Genomic DNA, 25,236 nt, shown 5'->3' with positions numbered 1-25,236 from the left:
TCTTATCCTAAAAGGGTACCGTTGACAGATACAAGTCTGAAAATGATTTGTGATTCTGTTTTATTTTTGGTGTGTTTTGATAGCATGCTTTTATGTGAATGTGGAAGAGTAAAGAGAGGGGTTGTAAAAATATGTTGCGAATTTGCTGAAGTGGTTTGGATTAACAATCTGTTTTATGGTTAGCGGTGGTTATGTTAGTAGATATTATAAAATATCAAAATTTATCAGCAATTTAAAACAACTGAACTAATTTGAAAATTATCCTGCATAGATTCGGAGAAACTTTATATTTTTACATTACGTGGGAAGTAACTTATCGTTCAATATTAGGATTTCACGTATTTTTGCCCAGTAACAGCTCTAGTGAGCACTAGATTAGCATATATTTTGAAATTTTCCGTTTCATTCAAAGCTTAACTTCTAGTATTTTAAACCAGAAATGTCGCTTTTTTGGATATCGAAACGTATATTTCAATATTTGTATTCTTCTCATAATATATCAATGGCAATAGTGTCAAAAAGTCCCATAGAGCTTTAGAATTTTGGCTTCGACTCTACGTATGCCTATCAAGTAGCCCGAGATTCTGTAGTCTCGCGCAGAGTAGAGAAATACTGTCACATCAAAAAAATATTGACGTCACATCACGAACATTAAAATTCAATCCTACAATCCTGTTTAGGCATTTAAAAAGTTATATAAAATACACACATCCCGAAAAAAAAAAAAAATCAGTAAGAAATTATCCCAACGAAATCAGTATTATTTCCAATAACCTAAACGTACAATGATAACAAGCTCGCAAGTAGCAAATCAGAGGAGCTTCATCGAGTCTTTGAAACGTTCCGATCTAACTAACTCGCCTGCAGGTATCTAGATCCGTTTTTTCTTCCACGTACTGTCCTTACAGCGCATACTTTATTTCTATTTGGCTGTACTGCGAGGTAAACGGGGCGGGGTGAGGGCTGCGGGGCTAGGCACGCGCGGTAGCGTCGCCCCAGCCAGTAGAGCCTGCGACGACGAAGCGAGCGCCTGTACGCGTCGCACCCCAAAAAAACAGGACTGGTGATCCCATACAGTGTCTGTGACGTGTTTCAGTGTCAGCATTACCCTGGAAATGACCATATCGATGATTGTGAACAAATGTTTGTGACTTGTGATTAAGTGGTTGCGTGCGACTAAGTAAGTGAGTTGGGTGCGAGTTCGTGTGGTTGCATTGCATAGGTACAGCCGGTAAGTAGTGGTGTTTTCTGCAATAAAATTAGCATAGTAACAGGATTGGTGCGATTGAGCTACATACTCGGTCCGGATAGGTGATTTTTCTTTAATTGATCTTATTTTATTGGGAGCGGCGTGCTCGATGAATTAATGTCTGTTTTATAGGACGATGTGCTCGTTACTGCGGGCGGCTTGTTCGGGTTGGATACGGTTTTTGATTGAAGCATGTTGTTAATTTCGCCATGTATGTGTGACTGCAGTGCCGTCGGTGCGTTATGCATAATAATTGCCGGTTAAACAGTTTATATTACGTATGGATCAGAAAATTAATTAAATTGTAATGGTGCCGTTTTTAATTATCCGGTAGTAGTCATTACGATTCAGATTCATAATGCCTGCTGTAATTAACTGTTAAATTTTTAATAAAAATTCGGTGAGCCTAGTCATATGAAATATATTGTTACAAACAGGTTAATGAAGGGTCCATTCACAATTTAACAGCATGTTTTCAGGTCATAAAATGAAAAACATATTATTCATTTTTTACACCTTACTGCTTTTATTTTGTTTTTACCAGTAAATTATATGGTTAATTTTAAATAAGGTAATTAAATTACCCCATTAATTTTAATGACCCTTCGATCAATACTTTACGAGAGTATCTGGCCTTTGTGAATAAATTATTTAGGTAAACCGTTAAAATATTAACAACGTGCTTTACCCGGAAGAAGCTGAGTATTCGTGAAAGTTTTTTAAATCATTCAACGAATACATTCAGGGGTTTGCAGGTAATGTAATTAAAATATATCATTATTAATCATTATGTTTCTATAACTACTGGTTTAGCTATATATATTTATTGTCTCTATGGTTATACAATAGGCCAATAATAATAACTATACTCATTAAATAAATATAAGTCTACAATACCAAAGGTATATAAATCTTTTGCATTAAAAACAGTCCCATTCTATCCTCAATATTATTCAAAATAATACTCCGGTAGCAATATTTTCCAGAACACTCTTTCGAATATTCTAACCTATGACCTTTAGGTACGAAATGGAGTGTAAGACTTATATATCATGAAAACAATTCGTTCTATTCACAGATTCATAATAGCAATAACTCTACTATCACTTTAGAAGGGCTTATGGTGGATTGCTATAACCGATCTTTATTTTGCGATTAGAGATTGAATCGTGACATCATCCTCCGAGCCTTTTTCCCAACTATGTTCAGGGCGGCTTCCAGTCTAAAAGGATGTAGTTGAGTACCAGTGCTTTACAAGAAGCGACTACCCTGCCTGACCTCCTCAACCCAGAATCCCGGGCAACCCAATACCCCTTGGTTAGACTGGTGAATTGTGACATTAACTCCCTATAAATTATAACGTCTTTAAGTCTCTAATCGCATAAACTATGGATAGATATTTTATTGAAATCCGCAGTTACTGTGTGGGAGTGTCTAGTTTGCCGTATCACAAGGATCTATGCGGTCATCCGGGAAAATTGAGGACGCATCATAGTAGGCCTTAACACTTCACATGGATACAAATCAATACTTTTTTCATTCATTTAAATGGACTTAAAAGAGGACATTAGAATGCATAACAAAATTTTTTGACAGTCAGATATAGCGGTTATTTCAAAATGTGAAAATGTGTAACGATATTCTGAAGGTAAGGAAAGGAGCTTTCGCTTTATTATAAAACGTGGCCCTAAAAAGTATTCGCTTTAGTACTTAAACCATCATCCCGAACTAAGCTAATAGTCTAAATCTAGCACAAACCTCCCCACTCAGAGTCATTAATGGTTACTTAAGCCATTCCTTAGTGAAGGATTTGTATGACATTCCGTCACTAAGGAGTGACTTAAGCAATCATTAAATGTCTCTGAGTGGGGAGGTAAAGCCGGTACTTTTTAACACCACGTTTTATAATAAGGTGGATAAAAATATCTTTTCTACATTTACGCAGGAATTGTCTTTGAGATAGAACGGTTATTGCAAGATCATTTGTATCAAAATTGAAGATAATTTTGAAGGAAAGGAAATGACATTGACTGATATTGTTAATCTGTCATTGTTGGGGGCACAAGTAAGTCGCGTACTATAAATTGAATTATGATGCAGCAATTTAGAAGGTTTTGCGTTTACCTTTGATTTATAAGATCGATACTTAATTACATCAATGAGAGGTACATTTACTACCCGCTGATCAGGAAAATTAGTTTTGATAATTGAAATAAAATTAAATCATTTTACAATTCTTTTGAAAGAGTTCGAGAATTTTAAGCAGTTGGATAAATACCGTTACAGTTTCATAGTTCCGTGAAATTAGATGTTTTTAATAAACCATACATAATCAAATATTGTGTTAAAAGATTGACGATCATCCCTTGACACTAGAACTAATTAGTTACAGTATACGGTCAGAAGATTTTTAATGTTTTCTCTTTGGAGGTTTCATATATTTCAACAAACTAACGGTCGTGAGCTAAACGCATGCTTTCTTAAAAGTTATCAATAATATTCGAATGAATTTAATATTATTTTAAAAGCTAAATAATTTACGGCTTCGATGCAGGCTCTAATTATGCAAAATTCCTTTCGGAAATATCTCTAATGACGTCATATATAAGCGCAGTGGAACGGAACGGAATTTTCATATTTCGTATATTTATATAGAGCGGAAAGCTCATTAAGAGATGCTCTGCTTCGAATTTTTATGATGCATTTTGTACTGGATCTTCTAGTTTTTGGATAACCAGAATAAAAGCCGACGGAAGAATCTTTTATAGATCCTGATAAGTGTTCTTTTTGCGTGGTGAAGAAGAGACTCCTTAAACTTCATGGAATGACAGTTTACCGTGAGGAATCAATTTTCAGATAGCAATTAGTAGGTAATTAGATTGTACTTAAAGCTGAAATTTTAAGTTTGGTTTAAAACAAGAGTAGAGAGAACTTTAAATATTCTTAACTTAATACTAAAAATAATAACTGAATCGTGGAAAGAACTTGTGCTACCGTAACAAATATTTGTATCCGATTCCGAAAATTGGTAAAATATTATACCAGAGAGGACTGTTAACACGCCTTATTAAGCATTTATTTGGTAATTAACCAGAACTATTTATAAAAGAGGATTTCGCTAAGAGGCTTAATACGCTTGAATTCCCAGCATATATACATACACATGTAAAATTTATTTTAACTTATTGTAAGAATTCCAAAATTAAATCAGTTTTACTAAGTGTAATTAAGTCGGCAAAATGGTCATGCTTTTACAGAAGTTGTCCTTAAACTAGGACATTAATTACTGGAATAGAGCTGAGCTAGGTATTTATTTCGGTTTATTTAGAGTGAAGACATTAAGTGAATGTTTCTTGTTGAATTATGTCTTTATTCTAGAATTTTATAGGGTTATTTGAGCTTCATTTGTTTTATTTTGTATGGTTTGATTACCGGGACGGGCCGAAATCGGTTGCTTTGTCGGTTTTAAAAGCTTTCACAAAGCAGCCTGGAGTCTGGAAGTTAACGGTGTTGCACCGTTTTGCCCAGAAGGGTATGTAAAGCCGGCTTCCTCGAATGTTACTCAGTAGCCAGTCATTGTTACAAGTCCACATCAGAGGCCGTCAGGCGGATTTGAGATAACTCTGACACCAGAGCTTGCTGGGTGATTAAACCTGCAGCTCACTCGATAAGAAGATGATTTGATTTGAAACTACAGAAAAAACATAATTTCAGGTCTTATTTCTTATATACAACGTGAAAAAGGTAGCATGTTCTAATCTACATATTAGTTCATGTATGTAGATGCAGCTAAATCAACATTTAAATAGGGTGATCGTCATTTGACCTCCAGGCGCCGATATTGGGAAATATCGAGGTATCAAGGTTAGGTCATTTGTCAGACTTGATTAAGCTTGAGAATGATCGTATAGGATAATACATGCCTATCTATCTATATTATGCTTCAACGTTGATTAGTAGTAACTTATGACTTCGTAGAAATATCAGTCAATAACCGAGGTGAGCCGCAAGAATAAGGATCAGAAGCATGGATTTTGTACGAATATTTTCATTAAAATTTTTCGTTACATAACTGTTTCACTCTAAAGTTAGCCATTTAATGACTCATAATTGCGCAATAGTATTCCGTTCGTACATTTTCATTATCGTGAAGTTAACACTTGATTTTGGACCAGGATATTTCGAAGAAAGTGACAGTCAGTTGGTCTTCACGTGTATCATTATGTAGGTATAGAAAATGAAGAACTAAACTATGGATATCTATGGAATTAAGTAGTAGTTTTCCTGGTAGTTTCCCTATCATTAATAATTTTGTTTCACTGATACACGTGCTTGTAAACTATTATTAGTATTGAACAGACAGTGATAGAACTTACCTACTACTTTTTATCTAGTTTTGTGAAAGTACAGAGTTTTTTTAATTTTCGGTAACCTTCACATAATAATGTAGTAGAACTTCACTGCCTGAGCATTTAATTATTTGTGTTCTTTGAGACCAAAAATCAAGGGCGTTAAAAATTTTAGTTACCTTGAGCGAAGTGTCTACCATGGTAAGCATGAGCATACTTAAGTGACATTAAAGTACCTATTTAATAACATTGACTATAATAGTATTAATTACCTAACAAGTCTTGTGAAGTACTGCGCCACCAATCGGAGGTGAAAATCTTCAAGCTTATTTTTAACCGATTTCAAAAAAGGAAGTTCTCAATTTAACCGTATTTTTTTCTTTTTTTTTTTCTCTTTCTAATCGGCGAACTAAACGGGCATAGATCGGCGAAGCTAAATCGGTTATCCTCGGCTTCAGTCGGGTTCGCTCGGCACCGTGGCGTAAGTATTGTATTTTGAAATAAGAACATCTATTACTATGGACCAAGTCCTTGCTATGGATACATACGTAGACTTTTTTTATCGTATTGCAACAGAAGTTCTGATGAATTTCAATTTGAAGTATTTTAGTTAAAAGACATAGGCACATTTACCCTAAACGTCTCTTTAGTACAGGATATTATGAAAAGAGTACTCATCGTCAAAGGACACGTGAAAATGAGGGAGTTACCCTCCCAGAATTACACATCTCTTTTCATATTTACATTCTGTCTGAGTTTCAGTCTAGATTTTATTTTGGAAACATTTAAGTTAACGATGTTTTGGTGAGACGGTTTTATGCCTTCGTGGGGATATGAGGACAGATATATTGCGATTATTTAAGTGTTATCCTAATGCTTTAGGCATGTTACGGTAAGAAAAGCGAATTTGTATAATAGTGGTGGATTTTGCTTATTTATTTGTTCAAACTATAGATTAAGAAGGATAAAAATACGAGTAAAAATGCTGAAAGAAAGATAGATAAACATAATTTATGTTAACTTATATTATTTGAATGTCTCCCCGTCACCCGGTGGCTAGTTTTGTACCTGAGATGTCTACGCCTTATTATTTCCGTTGACTTTAATGATGGATGACCACATGATCATAGGAAAGACTTGTCTCAGGCACTTGTGTTATCAACGAATATCAAAAGAATTAAGCGGTGCATTTAGGATAGTAGTAATCTATCGTTTCTAAATAGGACTGTACAGTTACTTTTAATTTCAAAAAATTCTGTAAGTAGGTAAACGAAGACAAAATACTTGTAAAATTATCGCGAACATAATATTGCTAAGTTCTATAAATCCCTTTCGATTGGAACCAGTTGATTTTCTTTTAAACCAACCTTCATAGACATGAATCGATCAATTTCAAACTTCGAATATTTGAATAATTTACCGGGAAGCGGTTTGTCCGGCCAGTATTGATTCTATGTAAAAAAAAATACAGTACAGCCTATTTATTCAACATGAATATGAAACAGTATCAATTAATGTGGTTGTGTTTTTAAACGGGTTTTTTTCTATACATTTTATCCTTCGCCCACAATTTATTATTGTTGATTAAAATAACTTGCGGGGCCGTGTTTATTCGTTTTCGAATTTAATTTTAGTTTTCAGTTTATAGTGGTTTTGAAATTTGAATTTATTGTTCGAAATTGCTTTGGAACGGGGTGTTTCTGTTTATTTGTGTTTTGTTTTGTCCTTTAGATAATATAATAGTTGTTTGGGGTTAAAAGATCGTGGAGCATATAATGTAAGGTTTTATATCCATTATTTTATTACTATTGTTAACAAGCAACTAGAGTTACGGTTAGTATTATTTTACTTATTCTGCCACCACAAAATATTCGTTTTCTAATTGAGATATTAAATAACATTATTTCGAGACAGTACGACGGTTTAAGACATTATGTTGGTAATATATTATTGTACAATCATTAAATTTTTACCAAGAACATTTTTATCAAGAAATAAGACGGTTCAAAACTGACTTTAATGACATAGTTGATAAAATCAACATCAAATTCAAACTTAAACGTATTCAAAATTAAACTCTTGTCGTTGTACTAATAAGGGTTTAGTCCTACTTGAAAATTAATGTGAAATTACTAAGATAAGTAAGCAAGATTAATTATTATTTCAAGTAATCCTCTTAACAGTGTCCCTTGTACCGTCGTAGGAAAAGGCTTTCCGCTTCTTTCCTGATAATAAATGGGTACAATCATATTTATTCGATAAGGATTCTCGATGTATAAATGTATATAGCGCTTATACATTATGGAAAGTATAACCAAACTGTGTATGTAAGAATGTATTTATTGGGAACATCTATAACTATTACAATTCATAAACTAATGTTATGTGCCGAATAAACGGTATACTATCATACATTTGCCTCTTTTATTCATCGAAAAGAGTATCATTTTATATTGTTTCATTGTATATTATAATGTTTGCATCATTATCAGCGACATTTATAAATAAAACCACCTTGATATCGCTTTATATATTGTAGGTATAAGACATTTCTGAGGTCTCACGTATAATATAGTTTTATGTATTGCATAGCAACGTAACTAAATGGTTACTCGATCAAATCTTAGTGAAACGACCTTGTTACTAGGACTTCGCTGACACCAGGCTGTATCTCATGAACAGTGATAGCTAGACAGTTGAAATTTCCGAATATTATGTTTTTCTGTTATCACTATCATAACTGAAAATTAAAAATAAGTATTCGGGGGTTTACACAAAACTAAAGTATTTTTTTTATCTATTTGTAAAATCGCCTCGCACTTGGCCGGTTTTTTAAATATCATGTATACAGTATAGACCTAGTGATCAATGTAATCGTGTTTCATTATCTTCCACTTACCTAGTTCTAGGAAGTTGTAAACTACTCAGCAATGGAATGAACTTGAGTGTCAGTCAACATGATAGGTGATTGGCAACTCGACGTGTTCTTGTAGTGATCGCTTTAGCTCGACATGCAGGTGCTGCCATCTATTGCTAGGTGGCTTTCAACTTTATTTTGTGTATTCTCTTTTCAAATTGTCAATAAAAGAGAAGGGAAATTGGTCTTACTACAAAAAAGTTAAAGAAAGACGTGCGTCACTTGTTTTAGAAAATGTTGGGTTGACCATTTTCTATGATAGGTTTGGGTTTTGTGTGTGTATAAGTCTATGATATCATGACTTCTAAAAGGTCTATTGGAAATTGGTGGCATGTAAAATTTTTCACCTTAATTTTTCTTTAATTTAAAGGTTAAAAAAGATTGAAAAAGATAAGTACGTCGATTTTACAGAACAAAAGTTTCGTGAACGTGAGTTTTCGAAATTCACATGCAAGTTTATTATTGAATGTTTGATTAAATATTAACTCAATATGCGTGTTTTGTTAGTTATAAGGAAATATGTTTATAAAGTTGTTTGATAAATTGGATAGGACATAAAAATTGTGATACATAACACATAATAGCTGTCAGGAACTACTACACTATAGGAAATCTAAAAACATACAAAAATATATCTACTACACATTAATGTTATTACATTTTATAAATTAAAAAGTAATTTCGGAAATGTTTACGCAAATGAAAACTACAATAATAGTCACATAAAAATGATTGAACAACAATGAAAATATAACTTCTATCAACTGAAAAATAGTAATGACATGATGATTATTTTTCAAATAATACCATTTCCAATTGAAGGCTATTTGTATTTTTCATATTAGAACGTACAAAATATTGTTACATTTATTGTAGCAATCAAATAAGTGATTTTATTATTGAAGCGGATTCCGATAAATAGAATAAAAATAATTATCAGATAAAATCTAATCAAAACTACACAAATATTGCACTGACTCGTACAGTAAAATTATGCACGAGTAATAAAAATAACATTGTGACGTCACAAACCGTGGACTTTATTGAAGATCTGTGTTTGTGGAAGACGGGCTCGTAATAACAGGGGTGCATGCTAGCAAACTCGTGCAGCGATAATATTTGTAATAAGACACCACCTAAGGCTATGTTTGGAATGAGAAATTGTTTAGTAAGGTCGATAAGAGATGGCGCTGTTATCAATTTTACTGTGTAGTTTATAACAGTCTTTAATCATAAGGCAATTTTTCGGCTGTGGTGCTTGAAAAGTTGTGAATTTTCTATTTTCTTTGAGTTAAATTCTTTTGCTCATAGTTGGTTATATCTGACGTCTTAGTTTTCGGTTAGTTTTTCTATGAATTTAAAGTATAACCGGTGGATTTTATTGAAGATCTTTGTTTGTGGAAGACGGGCTTGTAATAACAGGGGTGTATGCTAGCAAGCTATTGCAGCGATAATATTTGTAATAAGACACCACCTAAGGCTATGTTGATAATACGAGTCAGATAAGGAATAAGAAAATTGTTCACTTAGGTGGATAAGAGATGGCGCTGATATAAACCTTTTTTCATGGACTTTTATGTGTTTATAATAAAAAGCTTAAAAAACTCAAATCATCGGATTATTTCTGGCTGAGGGACTTAAAAAGCGCTGGCTTTTTCATTAAAATATGAGTTAAACCTTTTTTACATAGTTGGTTACATCAATCTGTGAATAACAAGGAGTGTAATTTTATCCTATTTTGATAACTGTTGAATTGATGTAATTAAACTCGTATATAATACAAAATATGTTTTTATAACAGTATATTTTTAAACAATTGTCACAGTATTTATGTAAAACTTTTTACAGATAAAAACGTTCATTATGCTAAGGAGGAACATTTTGCAAATTATCAAAAGAACGTAAAATGAATTTACAGCGAGACAATTTGAATTAATACAGAAATGCAAATTATATTCCCATAATGGTCGCGATAACGACTCATCTGTTTATTTTTTTTCAGAATGTTGTTACTTTTTAAAACGATGTTAATTTGAATCGCCATTTTAAAACTTTTGGCATAATCGATGCGTTTGTAAAAACCGCTTTTGAATATTCTAATTTTGTTTTATCAAGCTTTTGAAATAGGATGATTAAAAATGTTTTTAATTATATATTTTGGAGTTCATTTAAAAATAATTACGTAAATAATAGACATTTTTATGACGCAACATACCCAAAGTGTGTAACTAAACAGTATATTTAAAGCTCCTCACACTTTAAATGAAAATATTTTTATTTCAGACTAAACCATTATTTTGTGAATTTTTTCGTTGTTAAATCCTACTAATATTATAAACGCGAAAGTTTGTATGTATGGATGTTTGTTACTCTTTCACGCAAAAACTACTGAATGGATTGTAATGAAACTTTACAATAATATAGCTTATACATCAGAATAACACATAGGCTACAATTTGTAAACATATTGTTCGAAATACTAAACCTGCGCAGACGAAGTCGCGGGCACCAGCTAGTCTTGTATAATACATACCTCATTCGAACAGATAGCCGAAAATTTCCACGAACCTAGCTTTCGATACTGTTGTTACTGTTACAGCCTTTTTTATCGTCCCACTGCTGGGCACAGGCCTCCTCTCACACGGAGAAGGATGGAGCATGAACCACCACGCTTGCTCAATGCGGGTTGGTGATTTCAGACGATATAGTCCAGGTTTCCTCAAGATGTTTTCCCGAAGGTGTCCCGACATTATTTATCAGCCGTTGGTGTCTAAGATTACTTAGGAAGTACATACAAACTTTCGATACATAACTATTTAATTAGAATCGAAATATGGAATACAAGCGATATGAATTTAGGTCAAGATTTGTTAGTACATACTATTTAAATTGACACTTAAGTTGCGTTTAAAGTAACCTATCCAATGTTAATTTTTTTATCCAGACTTTTATGAATAAAGTGAAACCTGAAAGCCTTTTTTTGTGAGAATATAAATTATTTTACAGCGAAAATTGTATAACAGCTCGACGGAGTTTAGCCGAAAATTCACGGAAGAATATTCGTGGTAAAAACAATACTGGCTGCTTGTAAAGTGTATACGTAATTTTATGTTATTTCGCTGGATGGAATTCTTAGAAAGTAATCCTATTTATCCAAAAAAACACTCTTCCAAGCCAACAATACTAAAAATTTTACATACAACCATCAGAGCTCGAAAGATTACACGTACGTATCTCCAAACGGAATCTAGAAACGAATGTACCAGGAATTCAGAAGCCGGTTGGATATTGGACACAATATGTTTGTGGTATTCAAAGCGAGCTTGCGACCTATGGCGGTATGCCAATTGTCCGAATTATTAGCAAGAGGTGCTCTTTGCAAATGTTGTGCATTGTTACGCAATTATGATGTCACAGCTTATGTTGTTTGCTGTTATTGAGAATATAATGCAGGTCAGGGCAATATTTTTGGTAAGGCATTTTCAATTCTCTTGGTTACTATAAATACCGTATATTTTCCTCTGGATTATATATGCATTATTACACAAAGAGCTGATGTGATATAAAAAGATTCAGTACTTCATCCAAGTTCAGTAAAAGTAGAGACTTACCAACTCACCTTTCACTACATAAACCCAAAATTATTATGAACATAATTTTCAGCATAACGCCTATACATTGCAGCTTACCCCCAAGGCTACGCGGGACGGTTATGTTGGAAAAGATAACGGATAGCGTCCATACCCACAAGATATAAAAGTTAGGGGAATGACCGAATTAACGAGCCCCATAGGCAATGGCGCACCAAATGACTTACAATACAAAAATAACTGCAGAAATAAAAGACTTTCAAAGTTACTTGTAAAGAGCGTTATGCAAAGTATAAACTTGGCGTAGTAATACGTAGTATACTTTTGCAGTATTGTCTTCCTTTAATACTCGTGCCTGACAGTGCTATTAGTCCCGGCTTTTACAGGGTTAAGCTAATAATGAGCTGCCCTATTTTTGAGGGTTAAATTGAAGGTAGCAAAGATTTTGCCGCTTTAATATTGTGATATACAAAATTACGTTTTGTTTTAAATGCTTCCTTATGTTAATAGAATTAAGCGTTATAATTGAAAGGGACAAAATAATTGAGTGTAACTGATAAGGTAGGCTATTGTTCTTTCTGAGAATATAGTTACTAAGAATGAAGTGGAGGAAAGGAAAACATTTAACATTTAAATTAAAGCAGAGAAAGTTACAAAGACAACTTGGGAGCAGTTTTTCTGCGTTATATTGTTTTTAATAGAAAGATAACATTATGCTTCATAGAACTCGGTAACCAATTTGAACTACTACCTATATACCTACTTACTTATCTTCAAAATGTAAGCGTAACCAAGTGCCCGGTGTGTCCAACAGCAAAATCATTCAAGTCACAAGCCTAGTCATCATCTTGTTTCACTCTTATATCAAACATAAATTTTGCTGTATTAACATAATTTTGGTTTTCATCGTTTATTCCATTACTAAAACCCCGTTCCCAGAACAATCCTAATTATACACGCAGTATTGAAAAGTTCCCCAATTTTTGTTCTTTTAACGATTTGCGGTACTTAAGGGGTTTCTTCAATTATAGGATTTTTCCTGGTTTGATGACGACAACCGATTGATCGATTAATGTAATCAGTAAAGTTTTTTCCTCTTCAAAGTGATCATTCTTTTGGTCCGTAGTTTTTCTTATTGAGGCCTTTTTATCATAATACAATATGAATGAATATTATATTTCTTGAATGAAAAGATTATGCTAAGTTATAAAATAACAATTTCGAGACCTATTTTTATTCGCGTAATAAAATTTGAATGAGCACTAATTAATTATGATTCCTTGTGATTAATATTCTTTTTGTATTTATTATACATTTAATTTAGGAAACACGTAGACATCTTCAAAAAAGATTTTGAATAATAAAATGGAATCTATTTTTTTGTTCAATGTTTTTTTTGTTAATCAGAGGTAAGTAAACAGAATATACTAATATCCCGATTCTTTGTACTTTTGTATACTACTACTGTCTCTATAAAGTATCTTCCAGTAAAGCAGAACTACACAAAGTTGATAAAGAGTCGTTTGAGGGTCCAGGAAATGCAATTGCTTTCAACTAGTCCAGCGCAAGAAGTGATGAAGTCCGCAGTTTGAGATCCATAAACTGTACTACTCCCAAGAAACTAAGTTTATTGAAGGTACTTCCATAACTTCCATTCCCAGAATATTGAGACACCAAACAATAAATAGCTTCCCACTATTCCCTTGCGAACTGCTTCTTGCTACTGGACGCTTAGAAAGTTAGTACTAATAACTTTACCAGTACTAACAATGTACGTCCCAACATTTATCACCAGTTTTTCTGATAGAGAAAACCTTTAGAGACTTGATTTCTTATATAAAAAGCATTCGACGTACGACAGCAGCATTGTGCTCACAGAGCCAAAGATTTATTGGTACAACCCGCTATTTTGTGAATTAAAAGAAAATACGAACAAAAACGAAGGCGAAATTGCGAGGCGCGGTGACCGCGGACAAACTGCCTGCCGCTCTCGAACGTTTCCAGAATTCTAATAAAGAAGCAAATTGGAAAATCGAACAGGTATTCGCACCGCTAGATGACGGTGAATTGCTGAATCGGTGTTTCGTTTCACATGATTAACAGTTGCGCGAAAAACGCCACGGTTCACGTAATAAATTAATGTCCAGTATATTTATCAAGATGGAGTCGTTCCATTTTTGTCGGATATGGTAACGAGCGTTTGTTGGCCCATCACATATTCAAGTAGGACGGATGTGTCGACTGACGTACGTATGAATTCATAAACCACTTGCTTACTGAAATGGGGCTTACTAAGCATTTTTATGAAAATTATACTTGTAGAAAATGGTTGAGGAATTTTTTGTCCGCAGAGAATGCTGTTTTAAATTGTGTTTGTAAATTATTTCGTGAGTATTTCCTGCTATAATATTACAGTACTACAGTACTTAGTAAAAATCTCATTAATTTCACTTGGAATTAAACGTACATTTGCAAAAGAACATTTCATTCAGGAATTTGGACTTACAAATTACACAATAAATTTGGGATACACAAGACGTAATAAACAGCATATATGAGTACTAAACAGGCATGGTCCGGTCACGAATAAAATGTTCTAGAGTTCGAGTTACATGACCCCTGGGTACCGTAACGTTCACACAATACTAGCGTTCCAACACATTTCCAAATAAAACCGTATTTACGACTTCCTCTTCGTACTGCGATCCTGGTAAACTGGCTAAATACTTCTGCGCTTTTGTCTGCGCTTTTTTATTTAACGAAAAATTTTACATTCAGGTACTTAAAAAATGCCATAAAAGGGGTCGTTGCAAAGTCGTCTGTATTTTTTTTACATTTTCATGCCAAAATGTAAAACAATGAGTACGTAGTGTATTCTATTTTTTACTCTTTGAAAGTTAATGTTGTTTCTTTAAAGCACTAGTGTTTCGTTAAATTGCTCTTACTGTTTTTATATTGATGTTGCAGAACAAAGACTCATTTAGACTTTTATCTTACTAAACTATGCAGTAAAAAACGTGAAAATAAAAACACTATTTGATTCAAAATTAACTTTAAAGGTTTTTGTAAGTGTAAGTGTAGCTTAGATATCAGATCCTGGTTAAATATAATTTAAACATAATTTAAACAAAAAAAAAATATGCATTTCATACCTTTTGACGCAAGTGCAGTTGATTTACATTATCTGAAAAAAAAAACCGTGGGATTTCTTAAATCATAATACTCTATCGAGACTTCAAAATTATCTTACAACAATTTGAGATTTTGGACCTCAGACTACATCGATTGTCCCAATTACAGGTTAACTCTGTTACCGCTTTTGTTGTCCGTCTACGTTTGAAAAGTTATTGAATTTACTCCAACGATATTCAATTTACCTTTACCTTTATTTAAAAGACAAACTTTGTACAAGCAATGTTGTAACAATAATAAGTCGTTGACAATTATATTTTGTGTTGGTGTAATTTGATTGTGCCAAAAATTCTCGGCTAGATTTACTAAGTGTTGGTATACAATTTCCTTTATCATTAATGACTACCTATTTTATCATTAATTCATCGCTGTAAGGACTGCACTCAAAAATACAGGTAACTCTGGGTTTAAAATTATTTGTCCGCAAAAATAGTATAATTTAAGTTTTTCATTACCGTATCAAATTTGTATTTCCGAACTATCTAGATATTTATAAATTATATATTATTTTTAAATTATACATTATAATGTGTAAGTAAAGTATATAAATGTATAATTTATATACTTTATAAATTATACATGCAAAATCGCAATCCAAAGACTCCTACTATTTAGGAAGAGTTTTGTGACAAACACGCACTGAACACTCTAGCTCGTGGTGACAACAAAATCCGCGTACAGAAGAACTCGTGGTGGTACTAAAATTTTAAAAAGAAAAGACACACCCCAATGGCCCTGAGAAAGCTAAGCATAAAACTAAGTTCAAGCTCAGATTAAGCTCGTTCCACTCAATTACCAAGTTAACCCTGACTTTACAACAGATTTCAAAGATATAGTTAAAAACAATGTTGCCACTGTAAAACAGCGTTTTATGGAAGCTTTGCAGGTCACTTTAGATAATTTGAAACCTCGTTCTACAGTTAAGTATAGGGCTTCGAACATAGCATCGAGGTTGTTTTAAAATTGAATGAACTTGGAACATGTACGGTGATTGTGGGGGAAGAAGTAAGATTCCAGATTGTTTTGCTGGTGAAATAATTGCAGATAGGTTTATAGTACCTATTATTTTCGACTTAAACTTGAATAAACACGTTCCCATGTCATAGAGAAAGATACATAATTATGTATGGTGAATTTTTTATGCAGTTACATGAAACAGATTATGTAACACTTTAGAAAAAATAGGTAAATTACAGCAGTTGTATTACAGTGTCTTCACAGTAACAGATTACCCACCCAAAACAAAAATGTGAAAGACTGCCAAGTTCGATAATATGGGAATGCTTCGCCTATAAAAGAAGTGAGATCTGAATAAGTACCAAGTTCCATACACATACCTCAGTTAAAAATAGTTACTTTTTAACGATGTTACTTGGCAAGTTTTCACACACCTTGTTATAAACCTACTAAACGCATGAATCAAGTATTTAATTTTCTATTAAAACTTGCCAAGTAACATCATTAAAAAGTAACTATTTTTAACTGAGGTATGTGTATGGAACTTGGTACTTATTCAGATCTCACTTCTTTTATAGGCGAAGCATTCCCATATTATCGAACTTGGCAGTCTTTAAAATTTTTTTTTGGGTGGGATTTCATTTATTTTTGTAAGGTTGTTTATTTTATTTTTTTCTTATGATGAAGTTAGTTAAAGAAATGTCTCATTTATGCTATCTTTCAGATTTTTTAATATGCACTATGTTTCTTACAAAGAAATGAACTAGATTAACTAAATGCACTAGATTTACCAACTGACTGACATGACATGTTATCATATATTATGTTCGTGGATCAAAGTTACACATTCGTTATTTTCGAAAGTGATTCACACTTGGCCGTTTTCAGAATTTTACTTTACTTTGACTAAATACAAACCTTTGTAACGAATTTCAGATCGGTATGACCATTCGAAGATATATTATATAAATATAGATAAATTTAGTTCGTTTTAGTTCCTTAGGGGTATAAATTTACACCGGGTATAAAACACCTTCATTATTTTGAAACCGACTCACACTTGGCCATTTTCAGATTTTTCCCTTTACCTTGACATAAAGACCTACCTCCATGCCAAATTTCAAGTCAATACGACCATTGGAAGTGGTCTAGGTTTTTGATGAGTGAGTCAGTGAATCAGTCAGTCAGTGAGTGTATAGTAAAAATAGCGATTTTCTGACGTCAATATCTCAAGACCTACAATAGGTATATTCATGAAATTTTGTATTTTAGATAAGTGAGGGGGCTCAATAGATACTAGAAATTTGATATGCGTAAATAAAATAGATTTTGAGTTACAGGGGGGTCGAATTTGGCCCGAAATGGTTCGTGTAATATAACCCACGGCCGGTGTGTCGCTTTTTTTGCTCGAACTTGGCGGACACACTGCCGTGTGTCTAGATGTCACGTGAAGAAAAGGCTCATTTCAACTACTTGTAGCCTTCATTTTTTTACTAAGACAAACATTCAACAACAAAATTAACAAGCCGATCAAAAAATCAAACGACTGTGTCTCATACACGTGAATCCAATTAATACAACAAGAAGATTCAACTTTAACAATTACAAAGTACAATTACAAAATAATTGTAACAAGGCAACTTGACAACGAAACTCCTTGGCAATTAACTGAAAGTTTTAAAAAGAAATCGTTCTTAGAATTTTGTTGGTACTTGTACTGACGTAATATTGATTCTTGTTGCTCTATTATTCAAAGACGTGAAGCAATTGTGTGCCAAGTCTGTCATAAGATAATTATGTGAATGTAATGTATGGCTTTATAATATTTATTAATACTTTCATAATAAATGTTAGGAATGACAGTGAATAAGTTTCAGGCTATTTGGGTTTATTTGAATCATTATTTTGTGTGAATCATTGTATAACCTTGTAAAGTCCCTTTTTGGAGGAAGTCAATATAGATACTGAATAAATAATTGGTTAGTCTCAAATGAAGCTAGATTTTGACTATTCTGAAATTGGATTCCTTTAAAACTGAATTCATGTAGTCATATTTTAAAGTTCGCAATCACAGAACAATTCCCAAATTCAAAAACCGATTTGACAGCACGCAAAACTATTTACGGCCAGCAACAAATAAAAAGAAATAATACGTACCATAAAGTATTCCCATGCCAATAGTTCCACGCAAAAAGTTTGTAACACATCAAATCATTGTTAGCGTGCCCATATGGATGTCTGATTCAATGAAAGTTGTGGGTAGTCACGCGATTTGATAACATAATGTGGCGGTATTGAAAATCAATGCCTAGGGTTAATGATATGATTGACTTGCCGACTGACCTTTCGATAAAGGGTTGAAGAATGAATGCGGTCAGATAGAAATACAAAGGAAATTGGTATTTGTATACATAGTGTTTGATGATATTGCTAAAAGAGGAGTGTGTGTTATTGTGACTTTTTATTCGAGTAGGTCGCCTAAAAATAATTTATTATACAGATCGACCTATATTATATTTTATCGTCCACTTGCCCAAGAAGAAAGTTTTTAAAAGTGGAACATTAAGGCGAGTTCCTAATACAACACACTGCTACATAATTATGCGTAAAAGAATATCCCTTTTTGCTACCAAGAATCACGTACCCAAAAACATTAAAACCTCCCTACAATTATGATTCATCCGACCTGCCTCCCGCAACGTAATTACGTAATAGTTATCAACTAACATTACCCAGAAGATAACAATCTTGATGAATAAATTAGTTTGCGTCATTACGGGCGCGTAACGTTTACGTCAACTCATTGTGTGGTCCGTAACGCGAGCCTTCTTAATTATTCCGCTCTTGTTTACGTAAAATTGTTTCAGGTAATTGCTGGTTGACTTATTTGGATGTGTTTATCGTCATTTGTTGTGGATTGATTGAGGGTTTAGTAATTAGATAATAGTCTATCAATTTGACATCGAGGGTGAAGGAATAGAGAGTGCATTTGTGTTTGCGCAAATGCTTATGCTCTGTGTATGTTCTTTAAAAAGAACAGCTGCTGTAGCCGAAATTAGGTCTGGATGCCACATAATATTTGACGTACAAAGGAAAATTATCCAGGTATATTAATTTACCTTATTGGTGTCTGTATGACATAATCCTCATGTTCATTACGATATAATTATTTTAGGCCGTCCAATATGACGAATAAGAAAACGATCGACTGTTTTGACCCTGGAATTATAATCGTTATTACGCATAACAAATTGTAAGAATAACTTTCTTAACATTGTTTAATTTAGCTTCCAGCTAGGTTAATTTATCACTGACACCTTTTTTAATCAGCGTAATTCTTTCCCAGCTAATCACACAAACGAAATAATCTGACTAAATAAATTAAGCATAATCTAGGAGCGAAGTTGTCAAACCTTAAAAAAGGTTAATTTACAGACTATTTACTGCTTATAAAGCGACCGTGTAAACATTTTCTTAGAAAACGAAACAATTTTACAAAGACACCCGCTTTTATTTCGTCGAGATTCCTACAAGTTAATCCTCAAGTAACTGGGCATAAACAAATAAAATTAACTTAATTAAACTTTTGGGCAGTAAATCAGCACTGGTCTCTGAGATTTTTAGAACGCAATTTAAAAATAACTTGATAGAGTTTTTGTGTGACAGACTTTTTGCGGAGTTGAGTTGTGGAATGTAGAATTTAAAATCTCCTGTTTTCGGTGTTTGCGTTTTTAGCAATGCTGAAAGAAATCATATGAATTAGGTAAATATTCTTTGACTCATCATGATCCTCCGAGCCTTTTTCCCAACTATGTTGGGGTCAAAAAAAAATCATCAAATGACCCCCTCCCGCTGTGGGTTAGCGGCGGTGAGGGAGTGTCAGACTCTTACTGACTAAAAACCGTCGTGTTCCGTCATAGGCCTTTTATGTACCAGGGCCGCGGTATCTCTTTCGAACAACCCGCAGCCCCGGCAGACCTTGGCCCTACTGGGCCCCACTGGGGTTGCTGACATCTCTTTGAGGAGCGCGTGGAACAACGCGCGCCGTCGACACGGGTCTGTCGTCTTAGTAGACAGAGGGACGATGAGCTACCCAAACTCACCGCCCACAGACCCACGCCTACGATGGCCGGGAGTCATCTCGCGACACCCGGCGCCCATGGTGTCTACCTAGTCCAGCGCGGCGGCGGCCGGGATGAGAGGTGCGCACTCTCTTGCGTTCCGCCTCCTCCTTCTCGAGCATGACCGCTTCGCAGAAGGAGGTGACGGCATCCCATTCCCTCTCGCCCCGGGAGGGTCGGCTTCCAGTCCAGTTCCAGTCGGTAATTATTCTTTAACTATTAAATCGAATTTAAGCTTTAGTTACGCATGAATAGGAAAAAACATTTATAAAATAGGACTAAAATTCCAATCCCAAACAAAACTATCGTGTGATTCGAATTTCAAAAATATAGTATTCCATTCTCATTTTAAACAGACGTCTTGCAACATACCAATAAATTCAAATAAATGCACATACAATGTGAATACACGACATAAAAATCCTATTTGTCTTTCAACCACCTTGACGATGCTGCTTGCCTGGTACCTAGGTTACATTTCAGTCCCATCAAAGTGACCTTTCAAATGAAAATGTAGTTTAAATTGCATGTTATTCGACTTGTTTACAAGCAAATGCAAAGATTTGAATCCTACTATAAAAAGTTTTTAAATTGAGAATGATTTATTATAGGTAGTAAAATAAAATTACTAGGTATTGATCCCGCTTTAACTTTTGTGAATAGTATACTAACAACGTTTACGTGATTCATAACAAAAAACTGAAAGCATTTCGAGATAAACGACCAAAATATTGAAACTCAAGATTTAAATAAGAGCATTAACACCCAAAACGGATTACCCAAAGATGAACAAACAAACACAAATCTAAAACACAAACCAGAACCAAAAAAAACAAGAGAACATCACCGAAAAGCAAGCCCAGCTATAATCATAATAACTTCGCTAATATTTTAGTGAAGTTACTACACCGCACGGTTCGATAACGCTACTGTGACGCAGCGTTTTCACTGCGTAAAACGAATGAAAGCGAACTAGGAAAATGCGGAGTCATCCTTTTGCAGCTACAGCTACTTTTTACATAGCCGTACTCCCGTCGGCAATTAAATTGAGTACTAAGTTGAACTGGCAATGGGTTAGCTGGAGTATGGCTTTACATTAAATTACGTTTGCTCTGTAATTCATTAAAGGGTTAATTCATTAAGGGGTAAGAGTATAATGCTGTGAGAGAATAAAAGGTCATTGTTATGATTTGAAAGTGGATAGGTGAGTTTAAGTCAAAATCAATGCTTGTTGTTGATGAGTAGATCACTGACATGTGTAAAAACTGGCGAGTGATTTTAGATGTATTCTCATAATTATATATTTTCTCAAAATTAAATTAAAAAAAAAATACAACAACACAAATAAATTGGTAAAAAAACAGTAGAAAGGCAATAAAATATATTATTTAATTTCTAGCTAGATGAATATTTAGTTCGAGTTTTTATGAATTATTGTATAATCAGTATAATAACATGACTTTACTAAAATACTAAATAATAAAAATAAAGAAAGAATAATAAGTAAAAAGAAAGGCAATAATAAACTTAATAGGGAATAATAACACAAAGGACTTTGTAATTAGGATGTACGAGAACACAGAACATTTAATACAATATTATGTGTTGTGTGTCATCAAATTAAATGTTCACATAACATTAAACGTTCTGCATTCATCTAGTAAACACATTTTATTTGGCTTGCTGCTTTTCAAACATAGCTTTGTATGTGCATTAGTTATTTCTGGAAATTACGCTACACAGAAACTGAAAAGCTTAAATATATGGGGACATATTCGAAAGCTTTTCATAAAATTATACATGTTACTTTCTCGTTTATTATGAAGTATATTTATTATTTAATTAAAAACTGTTACAAAATAAGAACTTTACGCTTTAACTTTATAATTATGAAGGCCGAAACTTTTCAGTAAACAAACGCTAGCAATATTATATCACATTAAAAATATGTTAATAAGTCAAGCCTATAAAACGGTGGAGTTGATAAATTCCTCAAATATTCTCTCTGAAGGAAATTACGTAAGCTTCCTTGGAACATTTCGGTTCGTCGCACACACAAGCGTTGATTAGATCACCACATGAACGTCTGTAACTTTCTAATATGTAGTAATCGTTAAAACGTGATCTTTATTACAATAATTACAGACTCCAAAGTCCTTTGAACTTATTTTGGGTTACCAATTACTTACTACGGTGTACGCTTCCTCGCGTTTTGTTACCTACCTTTAGCTGAATAAGATACTAAGGATGTCTTTGGCATGATTTTGATAATTAACATTTACTTTAATGCGTTTATTTAGATAATTAATTAACTCGAGGTACTTCACTGAATAGCTCGTATGTGACGTCGTATTTTCAATAGTTTTAGTAAATAAACGCTTTAGGCGGCCGGGAAATGTGACGTCATCGTTGTTTTACAGTAAAATATGGAACGCGCTGCGTCACGTAAGATTCGTATCAACATGCGGTATAGTTTTCTGAGGTAGGGAAAGAAGGTTGGTTTAGCAATTTTTTATGAAGGCAGCAATTCCTAGTACTAGTACATTCTTACATATTTAAAAGATCTAGAAAGTTTATCCAGTTTTTATATGACTTTGCTTTTGGTTTTGATATAAAATTATACGCATTTATAATAACAAAAATAGCCGCAATACAGATAAAGCCTACTTAACTATAAAAGTAAATAATATAGGATAATTTTATTAAATAATAAAGCTACACCAAATTAATAGTCTCTGCGACTTAATAAAACGAAAGCCATTACAAAAATGGATGGCACTCTATACACCCATAATTACGGTATTAATCAAAAAGAATAATTTATTTCAGAATGACATATTCTCTCGTTGGGAATTACGTGGACTGGCGAAGCTTTAAAAAAAGACACAATTTTTAGGACTATTAACTTGTACACTTCACTTATTAAGTACCTATAGTTTTTTTAATTGGCTGTTGGTTATGCAATATAAGGGTAGATCGAAGGAGGTAAGGCCGCGTTTGCCGCATGTAGTCTTTGGTTTGGTGTCTTTCTGGCTTCGAAAACCAAGTAGTTTGCTGACACAAAAGTCGAATTTTCTAGATCTTTTATAGACCACTGATTATAGCAATCCCTCCCTAAGAAAGTTTAGAAAAAGTTAGGCAGATAACGGCTTGTATTTACGAAAGTGTAATCACGATTTTCAACCATAAATAATCTGCCATTCGACATGGAATTTTTCGGTCCATTGCTCATATCTGATGCGAATTGAATAATTATGTGCTAGAGCCAGTAAAAAGGGATTATTCCGAGCTTTTGTATTGGTTGAAAATTATTGATGAAATTGAAGACTCCAGTTTAAATTGAAAATGGAAACTGGGTGGTCGGTTGATTAATGATTCGGCTTAAATGACGGTAGTATGTTTATTCTGTAAAGCTGTGAGTATATGATGGATGTGAGTTTTTTTAATTATTAGAAATCGAAATGGAAACTAAAGTTCTCGGGTGGTTTTAACCTTGTTTAGATTTTGGAAACAGTAAACTTCTTACAAAACTAAATTTTCTTTCTGAAATTGCAGTAAACACATTATATTGCAGAGCAGGAAAATCATTTTCACAATGTTATGTACAAACCAGCCTCAAGAACATGAAACAACGTCCCATAAAATTTAACGACAACACACAAATGTTTGCAATCAAATCATAAATTATCAATTCAGCAATCCACTATAATGCCGCATAAAACATGACTAAATAACTCATAAACTGTTCACTGAAGCGTAACAGATTCGCAATAGTAAAGTGACACATTATATTTAAGTACCAGTTAGATCTCAAGGCGAATTCGACATCGTTGTCGTAAGAAATAATGAGGAAAATATGCATGGCACTAGAGTAGAATTAATGACGATTCAACTTGTAGTAATGATGCGGTTTCCTAATGTTTTTGTTGAGGGTTGTGTTAGACTGTATGATTTTCGGCGAACACTTACTTCTAAATTTAAAATAGCGCCATCTATCGGGAGATTTGTGAATTAGGTTGTTAGCATCAAAATGTTTCGTGAAGTTCCTTTAGCTGTAGGTAATAGGACTAAATATTGAAACAAGACAACTTTTACATTTCGATAAGTACTTTAGAGGATACTTAGCTTTTGAAATATTTGGAATCGAATTGAAAAGTTATAAGTTTGTACTCAATTTACTGGTGAAATGTTAACGATGTAAATGATGATTGAGATAATTTTAGAAACAATTTAAGTTCAAGTTTAAGTTCAGCAATTGAAGTTAAAATGCGAGAATTTGAGTACCATCGGCCCTCGATTACGCAATCGTATCTAAAAGGGTAAGTAATTAAGATCATTTTTGGAGCAAATTACTTAAGAATAGTTCTCATTTTATTATTAAGTACAGACTTAACTCTGAAGGCACGTAACACCAACAGTAAAATTTGCCCACACGCCAAAAAATACTCACATACATAATCGATACCTCTAAAAAGAAAATGAGCTAACACGTTCAACCGTTAACAAAAACAATGTGATATAATATATGAAGTATGTATATTGCTCATGAAATTCAGCTTAAGGAAATTGCCTCTTCTCATAGGAACCCTTGAAGGCGTTCAGAGGGGAAAATTTGATAGCTTATAGCTTTGATAGCAGCAGTGATGACGAAAATGTTTTTAAGGTAAAAAAGAAAAATGGGGTTTTGTGTAGGAGCGTTTTAAGGCCTGCCTGTGGAGTGATTGTTTGTCTAGGGTAATTGGAAGTTGGGCTCTGACGTAAATGGTTTTATTTTATGAAGTGTATAAACATGGCAGAGTAAAATGTAATAGAATTTTAGAATTTTATAATTTTAATTTTGGAATGTAGGTGTTAACCCAGA

General features: G+C 33.5%; 1 protein-coding gene across 2 annotated transcripts in view; it reads left to right on the top strand.

The window, feature by feature from the left end:
• Positions 1-1,020: 1,020 nt before the first annotated feature.
• The window catches only part of LOC124632484 (lachesin-like), a 105,563-nt gene continuing 81,347 nt past the window's right edge, over positions 1,021-25,236 (top strand). For both annotated transcript variants that reach the window (XM_047167333.1, XM_047167332.1), the window contains exon 1: positions 1,021-1,231. The gene's annotated coding sequence lies outside the window, so the exon portion shown is untranslated. The remainder of the gene's footprint in view (positions 1,232-25,236) is intronic.

The sequence above is a fragment of the Helicoverpa zea genome, chromosome 8 (assembly GCF_022581195.2).
Source record: "Helicoverpa zea isolate HzStark_Cry1AcR chromosome 8, ilHelZeax1.1, whole genome shotgun sequence".
In the NCBI taxonomy this organism is placed as follows: Eukaryota; Metazoa; Arthropoda; class Insecta; order Lepidoptera; family Noctuidae; genus Helicoverpa; species Helicoverpa zea.
This window is presented reverse-complemented; position numbering and strand designations above follow the sequence as displayed.